Source organism: Carettochelys insculpta, chromosome 1, assembly GCF_033958435.1.
Source record: "Carettochelys insculpta isolate YL-2023 chromosome 1, ASM3395843v1, whole genome shotgun sequence".
Lineage (NCBI taxonomy): Eukaryota > Metazoa > Chordata > Testudines > Carettochelyidae > Carettochelys > Carettochelys insculpta.
The window spans coordinates 148049291-148064817 of record NC_134137.1 but is presented as its reverse complement, the minus strand read 5'-3'; the positions used below and the strand labels follow the sequence as shown (position 1 = coordinate 148064817).

The 15527-nt window shown below is 40.1% G+C and overlaps 1 protein-coding gene across 3 annotated transcripts in view; it reads left to right on the top strand.

The window, feature by feature from the left end:
- GPM6B (glycoprotein M6B) overlaps nucleotides 1–15527 on the top strand; it is a 171666-nt gene that overhangs the window by 136085 nt on the left and 20054 nt on the right. The window lies entirely within an intron of this gene.

Genomic DNA, 15527 nt, shown 5'->3' with positions numbered 1-15527 from the left:
GTTGAAGTGTGAGCATGTGTGTATCATCCAGAACTGCTCCTTGATGGGGAGAAGAGTTCCAAATTTATTATTCTGAGATAAGAATATGGCAATATGGAAGGAGAGACACTTAATTTAATCTGCGTGATTCAGGTGATTTATTGACCTGAAGTTCAGCACTTCCCAGGATAAAGTCACTGTTGAAAGACTGTTATGTTTTGGAATCAGAATGCAATATAATTCATGCCTTTCATCATAGCAGGCTATTGTAGAAATAGTAACCATAAATTCTGCCAAGTGATGCAGCTCTAACAACAATTATCTTGTTAAAGGTTTTTGTTACGAACTTTTGACAGTACCTACATAATGAACTCACCTCAAGAACCTGTTGCATATATTATTTATTAACAATTATAATATGGCAAATGTCTCTACTGCTATTTTATGCAAGGAGGAAGGGCAGTTGTTTGGTTGTAGTGGTTTTACATATAAACAATTATATAGAGAGTGAAAACCTTTGATATCAGAGTTGGAAAAATATTTTTCATTTCCCTGGCTTGAAGAGGTTTTTTTCCTTTCCTCATTCATCTGATTCAAAACGAGTGTCAGTTTCAACAAAATGAAATTTGGCAAGTGATTACACCATAGAAAAACATAATCCCCAAGGGATTTTCCAAAACAGTTACAATGCCGAGAGATTAAACTTTGAAAGCCGTTAACATGCATGGGCAGCAACCAACTTCACTAGGGCTATTGCATACATATTCATGTACAAAGTATGTATCCTAAACACTTTGATTAGAATAGCCGTATCAGTCACTTGGATAAGTTTTCAAAAGTCTAATGTTTTTCTTTCCATTTGGTAAATAGCACAAGCTTTGGCAATTTTTATCAGCTCTTAAAAATTTATTTCCATATATTTTGTCTTTTGTAACATACCTTGCAGACACAGTAATATTTTTCATTGTTGTCTAAATCCCCACAGCATAGCATGTAGGGAATGTTCATTATTTTAAACAGATTGAGTGTTAAGACAGATATGCATGATGAATGACAGACTATCTTGTTTTCGTATAGGGGCAAGCCGAAGGGAACTCTCATTTTACCACGGTTTCCTGGCTTTCCTATAGCTAGTTTAACACACTTAACATGATATTTAAATGCATTTAATATTTTTATGATTTTGTTATTCTTGGCTACTTCATCATTTTATGAAAGCAACATACAACCTTTCAGTCACTATGAAGTTGAATCATCATCAGTTAAACATCACCTTTCATAAATTCAAACAAAATGCTATGTGTCCTCTGTTCAATTTAAACAATGAAATAAAATAATCATCCAGTGCAACTTGCCTATTCATTCCTACCGGTACTCAGAGAGAAAGGGCATTGAGTTTTGTTTTAAGCTTTTGGGCCAGATGGTCACAAGGGCTTGGCTGCTATTTAGTCACCAGAATGAAGAGACAATGTTTCATAAGAGCTCAGCACCCAGTGGCTTACACTGAGAACAGTAGGAGATGCCCGTACTGGGTACTCTGGACAACCCTGCCATTTCACTTAGGTGCCTAAATAGGAACTGAGCCTTTCAGAATATCTGGCCATTTACGCCAGTGCCAAAAACTGGAGCCATTAGTTTGAGCTCTTTTGAGTGTGTGTGAATAGTCTTCAGTATCTGCTTTTAATTTTTTTAACACCACCTTACTTTCAGAAATAAATTGTCAATTTAAATGAAGTAAAATAAGCCAGAGGTGCTGGGGTTGGTTTTGTTTCCTTACTTCTCTTAGGAAATGTGATTGTTTTAACATACCATAAACATTGAACAGGATCCCAACCATTCATATCCATGGATCTCCATGGTAGATATCCAAGTTCATGGACAGGATCATGTGTATGCGTGAACTGAAGAAAACAAACATGTTGAATTTGAAGCATATATACCAATGTAGGAAAAATGTCCATTTTCACTATTAATGATGGTCTAAATTTCTATGGATTTTTAAATCAAAGAATCTCAAAGTGAATTTACAAAAACAGCAATACAGATATTTATTAACTTGTTTAGAATCAGCACCCACCCCGTCTCCATACAACAGTATAGGACAACAGGTGACAATGTAGTTTACTTTATAGTATCTACATGTATCTTGAATTGCATATGTGGAGTTCATGTTTCCTCAAATTATAGTAAATTTAAAGTGGCAGACACTTAACTTCTATAAACAGCAATAGCTCCATTGACTTTAGTGCTGCTACAATTTACAGCTGTTCCAGATCTGTCCAAAAATGCTTAAACTATTTAGTTATTTGGGAATTAACGTACAAATGACAGCAAGTAAATTAATTGAGTTCATATTAAATAATAAACATATTTCTGCCTCAGGTAATAATACGTAGTCCAGCTGCTGATTTTGCAGCATCATTTCCCCGGCTGTTTCTCTCAAACTAGAAAAAAAGTCTGCTGTCCTGATTTTTTAATTGGAAGAGGAACAATGCCCTTGTTCACGAAGATAGGAAATAAGTATTGCTTAGTCTGCATATCAGAGAGAAACACCATGACCAGAGCTCATGTAAATGTTGAGCAGAAATTTTACAGCGCTCTAGAACAGACTGAATACACTTAAGAAATTTGCAAATGACAGACTTTTACTGTAGGCATTAAATTAAATCAAAATGTGAGGACTGGGTAGGCAGATTCACTGAGCTGGAATAAACGGGCAAAACGAAATGCCATTTTGCATCAGCAGTGGAGGAAATATATCCAGAAACATATTAAAAGAGACAAGAAGTTTGCTTTTTACATGCAACAGAGAAAAATATTACTTTCACACAGTGATTTGTAAGTGTGTGGTTATTTAAAATAAAAGAGCCGGTACCCAGCTGGCTCCCTACTCCCCACCCCCTGCCAGTCCGGTAGCTGGGGCTGCTGAGGTGCTGGTACTCAGTACTAGCAAGTACCAGCACAAAAAAAAGCACTGCTTTTAAGTTGTAAAAGTGCCAAAAAACTGCTATGAATAAACATAATATATTAGGCATGAATGAATGCTAGAAAAGAAACTAATAAGAAATAGTTTTAGTGTATTAGACTAGTACACAAAACCTCTAATTTTATATGCTGTATTTTAAAAGTAAATGGAAAAATCTGAGCAGTTGTGCTGGAAATTCATTTTGATTGTAAGTTAGAAGGGAGCACTTAATCAGAAAAAATGGAGCTCAGTTAGGAATTGCTGAGAGACTTCAGACAAAGAATTTTATTAGTCGTGGTAAGGGAAACTTGAAGTATATAACTGTATTGTAGCCTAAAACAATAGATTTACATCTCATTTCTATAACATTTTATACTAATTTTTTAAAAGTGTGAATTGTAACGTGTAGTTTAAAACCAGAACAGTTAAGTACTACTAAAAAGATAAGGCAGGTGAGGCAGTATCTTTTGTTCCACTAATTCTGTTTATCCATTACATGGAGAGGAATGGTGAGGGCTCTTGTTCAGTATTTATGTTGTGTTATCACCAATCTGCTTCCTATTGTTACAGATCTTTGTAAGATAGAAATCTTGTCCCTCTCACCAACAGAAGATGGTTCAATATCAGATATTACCTCACCTATCTTTTCTTTCAATATCCTGGTACTGATATCGCTGTAGCACTGCATATGATAAATATAACTGACTTCTTAATATCAGGGGTTAATTTCATTTTGAGGGAGGCCTTTGCTTATAAACATTAGGCATTTAGTGACTTGAGGGATATGAAGACTGTGGCTTATGTACATTGATCTCACAGTGGGAATATGCAGAGGCCACTTGAAGGAGTGAAGGTTATTTACTTGTAAGCTAAATTCTTCAAGAGGAGCCTCTGCAAATTACCACGTATGGTCAAGGCACAACAGGTGAGAATATGCAGAGGCCCATCAAAGAAGAGATGGTTTTTCTTTTTGGGTGTTCAAACAATGCAATAAATAACCCATCTTATTATTATTACATTAATTATACTTATTAGCCAAAGTTTTCAAACTTATGCCTTGATGGTTATGTTCTTAATCGGTATTTCCAAGATGCTAAACTGCCCCAGTTCCCTTTGTCTTTAGTGGGATTTGCTGGTGCTCATCCCTCCTTGATATAATGCCAGTTAAACAGAAGTGCCTGAATATATTATTTCAAGTTCTACTTAACAGGTTTTAGTTTCTGAAAGTGAACGTCTTAAAAAGGAATGTATTGCCAGCAGTTTGCCCACGAGCATAGGAAGGAAGACTTACACACGTGTAGCACAGAATATGTTGTATCTAGAAAGATTTCCAGATTGCAGTGCACATGCACAATAGGCACCGTGTGGCACGAGAGCACTGTCATGGAATCAAAGGAAAGGTGGAAAAGGATCCTCTATGTCATCCACAGCAATCTTAAATCCTTCCTGTTATCTGTCTATTCTTGCTTCCAATATTTTACTCACCAGCAAATTGTTGTGTTTCAAATGGCTAATTAGTGGTGTTTTCACCACTTCCCTGGAGAAGACTAGCCATATTCTCCTTTAGGAAATAATCAGATTACATCGGCTTTGATGAAGTCCTCCATGTCATGCCTACTTGGTCCACCTTAACGAACCCTGTCCACCACCAGCAACCTTTTTCATTAGAAAACCTCAGACAAGTCTTCCATAGCTGTATTAACAACAAAGAAATATAGATTTTGACCCGTGAGTACCACAGAAACATACAATTGTGGGAACTCAATTATTATGGTACATATTGTGAGCTCATAAACAGAAGTTCATTAATCAATGAGCAACAAGAGGAGATGAAGTGGTTACAGGAGGTACTGTTTTTGAGTCCAGGATCATTTTAGGAAAGTATACAGGTTGAGCATCTCTGATCCAGATCTCTTGTCCAGCAACATCCGTAATCCAGCATGATGTAGTTAGCATGACAACCATTTATTGGCTAAGTTTCCTGCAGTCCCATAGTTTGTTTATAGCCACTGGTCCTGGCTCTCAGTGTTCTGTGCTGCTGTTTAGCTGTTGTTTACCCCTAAATGACAGCTAATAGCCCAGTAAACAGTGGGAGTGTTGGCAATGCCGTTAGAAAATATTGACCTCCCGTAGTCTGGCAAATTCTCTCGTCCAGCACTGGTTAGGTTCCACGGGTGCTGGATTAGAGAGATTCAACCTGTACTAGAAAATATTTGAAAGGTAATTGAATATGTAGGCTGTCACACTTCCATTTCCTTGCTTGTTTGTTTTTGTTTTGGAGGGAAGGGAAATGGAGGCTTTCCCCAAGTAGAAGAAGAAAATATATGAAATAAAATAACTTCTTTCATGAAAAATATTTCCCATATATAAGCTTTTGGCACAAATTACAAAGAGATGAAAATGAGCAAGAGGAAATAAACTACTAAGTATTCATTAAAGAATCCATTGATGTTAACTTGGTATTGGTTCCAAGGACTCTCTGAACCCAACAGATTAGTCATAAATACAATATGTTTATAATTTCCTGTTTCCTATCTTCCTAGATACATATGACTGGAATCATAGGACCAGATTCTCCTCTGCCTCTTGATGTACACTGTACTGAAATTAGGGTGGTTACACCAGTGCAAAAACAGTGTAGACTCATGCCCGTAGACTTCTGATTTTAGAGTATAATTTGTGGTACCTTATCTTTCTTGTTCTAGTAACCTGCTTTTCTCACCTATTGGAAAGTAATTGTGAGTAATGTTCTAAACTATATCTCATCCACCTGCTGAAATGCTGCTAAATAAGATTTATTTTGGAGAAAGATGACCGTTACTTGTTCATGTAGCTGGTACAGAGTGGAAACTCCAGTGTATTTTAAGAAGTGATCCATCTTGCATTGATAGTCTGTCCAATCATAACTAAGGCAAGGTGAAAAATGTTGATCCAACAGCAGTGGGTTTTTTTTTTGCCAATAGCCTCTTCCTGTGATGCTCAGGAGCAATAAAGCTTTGAAGCGTTTTCCTGGCAAATTACGGAGCATTACATATGACTGGAAGTGACATGACACTACTGAAATTTCTCAACAGTTGAGAAGGGTTGGGGGAGGGGAGCAATAAGTTGAATTTTTCCCTCATGTTCATTGTCAAAATGGAATAACTCTGCTAAAATCAATAATGCTGGTCGAGATGTGCACCAGTGTGAGAATAGAGCATGATGCAATAAACTGCAGCTTTTCCTCATCTGTTTGTTTTTAGAAATTAACTTTGTGTGACTGGACAAATTTATGTTTGAATCTCTCTCTCTAAACATCTGGTGATAATTATCTCTGTTGGGTTTAGGATATTTTAAAAATACATATTTGGTTTTCCACAATTCTGTTTCCCTTTCATCCCTATCTCTTAGAGAAGGGAGTGCTTGCCAGAAAAGAGAAGTGGGTTGGTGTTGGGAAAGTAAGTTTTGATTATCTGAGGCCACAATATATTAGACTGTGTTAATATGTATTTATGGTCATTCAAAAAAGTGGAAGAGTCCTGTTGATATTCTTCCTTTTGGTTGGTACAGAGAGGTTATATTTCAGATATTAACCTCAACATATTTTTCTTGGCTCTCCACTTAATTTTAAAATTAACTTAATAAAATATTGAATGGTTGTTGTTGTTATTATTATTTTTTTTTTTTTTTTGCTGGTGACACTGACTTTTTACCACCTAAAATTGGCAGTGATCACCACATCAGAAATGGAAATTGGCAGGTACCACTGGATGTGCGGGAGTTCAAGGCCATACCAGTACCATCATGGGCCAGCACTGAGAGGCAATATTAGTCCTTTGGGGAATCCAGGTAAATAAAGGGTTGGGATGAAATCTAAATGGAGAGTTCAAATACACTAGTGCTAACATGATTTGAAATAGCTGTAACTTTTTTAAAATGTTTTCTTTTGTTTCTTAGGAGTCTGATTTTTCTCATATAGTTGCTTGAATAAACTTTAATTTTAATCTGTTAGTGTTGGAAAGTTAGCAACTTGCCATTATAAATGTCTTTCTGTTAACTGTATTGCCAGCAATCATTTCAAAATTAGCCACAGACAAGGCAGGACAGTATTTTCAGTGTATGCAAACACAGTCAGAAACTGATGATATAATTTATAGCTCATCAGTGGTGTCCACGTCCCGAGAGGGAAACACATAATGCAATAGGTCTTGTCTCAAGTGCTCCTTTAGACGCTGTTTCACATAATAGCTCATTTTCTAGCAGAAATTCTGTGTATGTGTGTCATATTTCAAAGAAAGACTAAGGCCAAGATTTTCCAAAGTGACTAAGGATGGCGCTTCGGTCACATTTTGGGTGCCCAACTTGATCCACTACAATGGAGGCCTGACTTTCAGAGGGTAAGCGCTCAGCTCTTTTTGAAGTTATCCTCTGAAATATCTCTGGTCAAGCAACATGCAGTGGTGGTTACCCAACCACCTTCTTCCCTGTGAAGGACACAGAGGTACTGAGACCTCATGTGGGATGAGTGATGTCTCTGCTCTACACCGTCAGCTGAGCGCCAGCTGGCCTTTAGCTCATGTGGTAGAGTGGAGGGCTTTAGACCCTATGCTTACAGGTTCTATCCCTGGGGCCAGCAACCCAGGTCTGTTAGTGTTACAACTGGTGCATTGGCCAGTAAGAACTGCTGGAAGGTCTCAGAAGCTCAGGATGCACTTTCTCAGCCCAGGGAGGCATGTAGTACCCACAGGAACTGAGACCTCATCTGGGGTGAGTGATGTCTCTGCTCTACAGCATCAGCTGACCTTTAGCTCATGTGGTAGAGTGCAGGGCTTTAGACCCTATGCGCACAGGTTCTATCCCTGGGGCTGGCAACCCAGGTCTGCCAGTGTTACATGTGGATGGAGCTGATCTATTTAATCCAGTTCAGAAATTTGAGGGTTACATTGGGAGAATGTTAACAAAGTTCTCTTCATAACCCCTTTCCTTATATTACCTGATGGCCTGGTTCTTCAGATCTTAAAATGCTTTTTCCCTGGTAGGCTTAGTCTGTAGTCTAAAAATGAGTGAATATGCCTATTTTTACTGTCCAATTGTATATTCAAAAATATTGCTAAACTAGTCAGATGTATTATTTGTTTGGTTGGGTTTGTTCTTACCAGTGATGGTGGGTAGAGGGAGAATGTCTTGTTGTTAATGGTGCTTCTTTATATATTCTAAAAGTAGAAACCGTACCATTGCATAACAACCTAAACCAAATTTGAAATGCAATGGTTTATCAATATGCCACAGTACCTTTTCTGCCCTCCACTTCGCTGATGCCGTAGACTGTTACCTTTTTTCTTGTGAACAATCTTAGTTGTGAACCTGCTACCCAGATTCAGAATGTCCATGTACAAATGAGAATATAGGATGTTGGTTGTTATCTTAATTTCCAAAGAGGAACCAATGGCTAAATACATACAGAAATCTTCTAGCAGTATTTGAGATGACAGTCCACTGTACAGAATCATTTTAAAACCATTGTGGACCATCAGTAGTTTAGCTAGACTTCAACTGATTTGGCCATAGCGCTTTATAGCACTGGAAAGTAGGCAAGTTTTGTCCAGTGCTTGATCTTCTTTGGCTCAAGACATTTTTTGTGATTGCAAAGTCTCTGAGATGTGATGATCCTGGACTCATTCTACAGATGATGTGGCTACTAAAAAGCTCCTCCTCCTCGTCACAAGCCCAGCATTCAGTACAAATGTGATCAGTCTGTTTTGTATATTAGTGCTAAATTTGAAGAGGATCTTACTGGTATCAGAGTCATTTTTTTTCCATTTGGATATATCTTCAGATCAAATGTTGAAGAAAATCAGAGACAAAGGTGACTATTCATAAATGCAGTTCTTGACCAAGATTTACAAAGCTTATCCACATACTGATCGTTGGTGCCTGTACTTTAGAAGAAGTAGACAAAAGGTTCTCTAAAGCTTTGTTCAACTGCCTGGGAGCAAAATACTCATTACACTGGTAGCTGTCAGTTTATATGGTTCAAGGAAATTGGTTTCCAGAACCAATGATCAATGCCATGTAGAAGATTAGGCGTGTCCACAGACACTAGTTGAGTTAGGCTTACTAAAATACGGACATAACTTTGAGCTGGGAATGTTACGTTTCTGGGGCTTTTTCAACAAAGAGTTGTGTAAGAACTCCTGGACATAACCTGAATGAACTAGAGACTGAAAATGACATCTTAATGTGGAAAACTCAGTTTCTGATCTCTCTGATGTAAAAATCCTGAATCTCTCCAGATGCACTGTGGCCGTGTCCGCACTAGCCAAAAAACTTTGAAATGGCCATGCAAATGGCCATTTCGAAGTTTACTAATGAAGCACTGAAATACATATTCAGCACCTCATTAGAATGCGGGTGGCCACCGCACTTTGAAATTGACACGGCTCGCTGCCGTGTGGCTCGTCCAGACGGGGCTCCTTTTCGAAAGGACCCCGATAACTTCGAAATCCCCTTATTCCTATGAGCAGACAGGAATAAGGGGACTTCGAAATGGCCGGGGTCCTTTTGAAAAGGAGCCCCGTCTGGATGAGCTGCGTCAATTTTGAAGTGCCGCGGCTGCCCGCATTCTAACAAGGCGCTGAATATGTATTTCAGTGCTTCATTAGTAAACTTCAAAATGGCCATTTGCATGGTCATTTCGAAGTTTTTGGCTAGTATAGACACAGCCATTGTGGTAGAAAACTGAGAATAGTAACAGACCAACTACACTGAACAAGGCTGGAACAAAGATACCAATCTCTGTGCCAATGATTATTTAATTACAATGAAATGCTGCTACTTCCCTTGAAAGAGGAATGTAATCAGAACAATGGATGTTTTTCATTTCAGAGCAGATATAGAAATATCCTGTTTTGTATTGAACTGAATAGTACACTGAAAAACACACCCAGCTCTAACAACATGTAAACTTGTTTCCTAGGGTTCCCTCCCTTATCTCCTCTTTCAGAGTCTGTAATAGGTGGCGTTGGGAGAGAGAACTTTGTTTCCCTTTTGATATTTTGCTGCTTTCACTAGATCGATACATAAGGAACGATCTGTCTCCTTGGATCTTCAATTTATCACTTAAATGATAATTTATTTTCCCTTTCTCTTTAAAACTCCTTATTTAAACATTGGCAACCTTGTTTCAATATAAACATTAATGTCAAAATTCTTCTAAATAAATTGGGTTTTTGTTTGTTTTATGGTGGAATTTCTCATCCTGAAAATGTTAGAAATTTTTGGTGCCTATTTAGGTAGGCCTGAAAAGGTGCACCATCCATTCAAGATTTAAAATCCTTCCATAGGGATGCAGGCTGTCTCATGGACAGGGTGAGACTTCCCCAGCAATCTACTTATACAACCACATTCATCTTTGTTGGTGCTATGACTGACCAAAGGTCTTTATAGTGATGATTCATTTTCCATTTTTTTCTGTATATATGTAAGCTATTTTTCTAAAGATCCCATTTGTTCCAGATTGGGCTTCTGAATCCAGTTTGAGTTCACCAGTCTGAAAATCTCCCTCCCCTTTTTTAAAGAAAAAAATTCTATGTAAGTACATGTCTTACTGGGAGGGAGATTTGTTTTTGTTTACTTTCTTGTATCTACGGAAGAGTCAACCGGAGAAGCAGTTGGCAGCTGTGGTTGGCATTCAATGAGATAAAAGTTGTATTCTGCTATTGGATACCAATTGTTGATGAATCAATTGTTGAGTGCTCTCATGTTGTCTCAGGTACCCCACCAAAGTGAGAAGAGTAGACAGAGTTAGTGGGAGAGTATCAGCTATCAACTTACTCATGTGGAAATAACACAATAAGCATTCCTAAATACATGGACTTCAGCTATGTTATTCACATTGTGTAACTTAAGTTGAAAGCCCACAATAGTGTATACAAGGCCTAAAATTCAAAACTCAAATTTTAAAGTAAGGAACTAATCTTTGATTAGAACAAAAACATTGCTAAAAAGAGTTGTTCTGTTTATTTCCACAAGAAAACACAGAAAACTCTAATTCACACAGGGTGAGGTTTACAAAGGCCTGAAAGCAGTCAGTGGGAGTTAGATACTAGATCATGTGACCATGTTTTTAAGTCCCTCTGAGCATCTTTAGAGGCCTATGTACCTTTGTAAGTCTGACTCTGAGTCTAACTTATTAACCTTTTGGCTCAGAGTTGTCTAGATAAGTTGGTCAGACCAGCACCTTCTGAAACTGAGAGGGGAATAGTGTGCCTGAGGGGAAGTAGGCGGAGATCAGAGTGAGAAGTCTGATTTTTATTTTTTTTTTTTTATCTCCCTGTACCTGTGGGACCATATCTCCTCTGTTTTGCCACTAAGATACCAACTCTTCTAGGTGGACATCTTGTGCAGAGTAGTGTTGTGGCTCCTTGACTTTCTTGAAATATGTATGAACACTCTAGCTGAGAAGGTTGAATGACATTGAAGTAAACCATGCTGGCTCCCCCACACTAGTTAATCCAGACTGTGAGATGGTTCCTTCTGATCTTGAAAAGTAGCTGGAAAGGCTGCAAAAGCATATTTACATAAGCACATTGGTAAAGAATATACTGATATGAAATATATGGTACCTGGAGCACGAGGTTAATCCTTAGTTCATCAGGACCCTAAGGTATTTTATAATGGCGCACATAGGACAGTCTCTTTCCAAATGCGAAGGGCCCTAAATGATTCTTCTTATAACATGAAATATTAGATTCCAAAAACAATTTCTGAGCTAGATATTAATCATATGAGCAGTGACATTTGAGTTCATCCTTAACTCGGCCTATTATTCCACTGTTCAGCTGCACTTGTTGCTGTAGTGCCTAAGCAAGCAATTTAGCTTTGTGTATTGAGTTAAATTTTTTAAAATTTTTTCTGTGACATTTAAGTAGAACAGGACAAAGAGAGAATGAAGCCTAGGTCTTAGCAGAGGCTTGCAAATAATTTCAAAAATGACAATTCTAGTGCTGCATGCTCATTGCCAAAAATAGAAAAAGTAAGTGAAGGTACATTCAGCACTGACTTTCAATGTACTGTTGTGGTGTTAGATTTTTCTCTCAATCTGCCTTGTTGCCACACATCACTGACTCCTGCACTGGATGACGCTCCACCATATGTTTGCTGAGAATTTCACGTGAAATGCAGATGATCACAGGATGTTCATGGCTGGAGGAGGAGTCAGAACATTTCATTTTTTCTATGATATGCCACCAGTACCTGCAGCTCACCTTCTGCCAATTGTCCTGTGCGCTTTGGAATATAAAATGTGTTTCACAGAGTGAATAAAGCTTTTATGGGTAGAGATTAGCAAAAACATGCAATGTAATGAAAAGTCAAATTGGCACTTACCTCCACCAGAATATATTCAGTAGTCTAGTGGAGGTCCGAGATTCTGCTGGCATTTCTCAAGTTGGGGCATCAGTCAAAGCAGATGATACCTAGTCAGGTAGTAGGCATTCTTCAGTCTGCATAGACTATGGATTGCGCCCTTTATAGTTTCAGTTGAGGACTTCATTTACAGCGTCTACTGTGACTATGAAGACCCACATGAGAGTGACAGTCTTTGCTGCATCTCTTGCAGATGTGGTGGGTGTCTGGCAAGTCCTTAGTGTGCTTTCTGTGTGCTCGCTTCTCCTCTGCTAGCTGTCTGATCCTCATCTCACCCTTCTGAAGGCCCTTGTGTAACCCCTGCCTCCATCCGCTAGCGGTGGTCTGCTAGTTCTTCCCAGTTGTCCAGCTCGATGTCTACCTCTCTGAGGTCTCTCTTGCAGACATCTTTGTAGCGCAACTGGGGGCGTCTGGGAGGTCTTTTGCCAGAGGCTAGCTCACCATACAGGATGTCTTTTGGAATCCTTCCATCATTCATCCTGTGGACGGGGCCAAGCCAGCAGAGTCGACGCTGCCTGAGGAGGGTGTGCATGGTTGGGATTCCAGCTTGCTCGAGGATGGCGGTGTTGGTCACTCTGTCCTTCCATGATATTCCAAGGATGCACCTGAGGCAGCGCAAGTGGAAGACGTTCAGCCTCTTTTGCTGGTGGGCATACAGGGTCCAAGTCTCACTGCCATAAAGGAGGGTGCTGAGGATGCAGGCTCTGTAGACTTGCATTTTGGTGTGAGTGTACAGCTTTCTGTTATTCTACACTCTCTTGCTGAGTCTGGACAGAGTTGTGGCCACTTTTCCGATCCTCCTATTTAGCTCAGTGTCCAACGACAGGGTGTCAGTGATGGTGGACCCGAGGTAAATGAACTCGTGGACGACCTCTAATGTATAGTTGTCAATGCTGATTGATGGGGATTCAGCAACATCCTGACCGAGTACGTTTGTCTTCTTTAGGCTGATGGTAAGCCCAAAGTCCTTGCACGCTTTGGAGAACTGATCCAGCAGTTTTTGAAGCTGGTCATCTGTGTGAGACACTACAGCAGCATTGTCTGCGACCAGCATGTCTCTGATGAGGACTTCCTGCACCTTAGACTTAGCTTTCAGCCTTGCAAGATTAAACAGTTTCCCATCAGATCTTGTGTGCAGCAAGATGCCCTCTGTTGAAGATCCAAAGGCATGCTTCAGGAGGAGTGCGAAGAATATCCCAAACAATGTTGGAGCAAGCATGCATCCTTGTTTGACGCTGCTCCTGATTCTGAAAGCATCCGATAATGCGCCGTCATATTGGATGGTTCTTCTCATGTCTTTGTGGAACGACTGGATCATCTTGAGTAACCGTGGAGGACAGCCTATCTTGTGGAGCAGTTTGAACAGACCATCCCTGCTGACCAGGTCAAAGGCCTTGGTCAGGTCGATGAAGGCTATGTAGAGTGGCTTCCTCTGCTCCCTGCACTTCTCCTGCAGCTGCCTTAGAGGGAAGACCATGTCAACGGTAGACCTCTCTGCACGGAATCCGCACTGCGATACGGGGTACACCCTCTCAGCAATCTTCTGGAGTCTGCCAAGGATGACGCGAGCGAACAGTTTACCAGTGACGCTTAGGAGGGAGACTCCACAGTAGTTGTTGCAGTCGCTTCTGTCTCCACAGATGGAGCGCTGGGTTGAGCACTACTCCGAGCTGTACTCACGCGAGAACGTTGTGGTTGACGCAGCCCTTGATGCCGTCGAGCTCCTACCAGTATTGGACGAACTGGATCAGGAACCGACTGTGGATGAACTGAAGAGAGCCATCGACAGCATTGCAGCAGGAAAGGCCCCTGGTCAGGATGGTATACCACCAGAGGTAATCAAGTGTGCCGCGGACACAATCCTGGAACCCCTACATGAGCTACTGTGCCTGTGCTGGAAAGAGCGTGAGGTTCCACAGGATATGCGCGACGCTGACATTGTAACATTGTATAAGAACAAAGAAAGGGTACCTAGATACTGAGAAAATAAAAGAAAAATGTAAATACCCACCTGAGGAGAGTCAGGTTATGTGAATTGGGAATAATGTGACCCAGTGCTTTCCCTTCCCTAGATCCTCCCTCTTCCTGTTTTGCTGGAAAAAACGGCAATATGTCTGCCTTATAACCCAGTGTTCAGCACAGTAGATACCCCAAGCTTTGTTACCTATGCAGGGATATCTGTGGAAGAGAAACTTCATGAGTTTAGCATTGCTAGAGCCTGTCCCAGGGTTTATATAAGTAGCTGACAGACCTCAAAGCAGCATGATGAGGGAGAAAATAGTGCCCACCATGTCCTCCTTCAGGAAAGCTAGGCGGTACGACATGGAGGGAAGAAGTGAGGGGTACAAGGGAGGTAAAACTGTGGAAAGTAACAGGAATTAGGGAGAATGGCATGAGTGTGTGGCAGGTTGGTTCCCTGACTGACTGTTTCCTGAACTTCAGATTTTCCATCCCTGTTTCACATTGTTCTCCTACATTTTTGTTTCCTTCTTTACACTTGAGTGCTATGATGTCCCTTCTTTCTACGTGAGAGAGGCTGGGGCACTAGCATAGTCTGGAAGAAAAGCTGAACTTCAGAAGACAAGCACCACCTTCCTGCAGGTGAAATGTTGGCTGGCAAAGGAGCAGCTCAGCAGATGTGTCTCTGTCTGTTTAATGACTGAGTAACCAGTGTCTTTCTGTCTTACTCATCAAAACATGGAAATCTGAGATCTCAAGAGTTAAGCTCTATGAGAAGATCCTTGAGACATGGGTTAGTGCTGTGTCGCAAACTCACCCCTTTGCCTCCACTCTATGTGTCCATCCTATTAAAGTTGTAATCTTGCCCCAACCTTGCCTCTGCAAGATGTTAGACTGAGAATTATTGTCTGAAAGTCCTTCCCCATTAATTCTGCATTTCCTTGCTTTTCTGGATTTAAATCAGGTATCCCTCCACAGTTTTGAATTGAGTTTTGGCCATGCAGTTGCCAGTATCATTAATGGGAGTTGTGGGACAAAAGCCCTACACATAGTCAGCGATGTGTATGTTGTTCCTCTCCCAGCTATATATGGGTATATCACTCATCACAGTTCATAGGAGAAGAATTATATGAACAACCAGTTTCTTCGCTGACCTTTTATGTATAGATTCATCCTTTACCAGTTTCCTGTGACTGATAGTTTCCAAGAGACTGCAAGA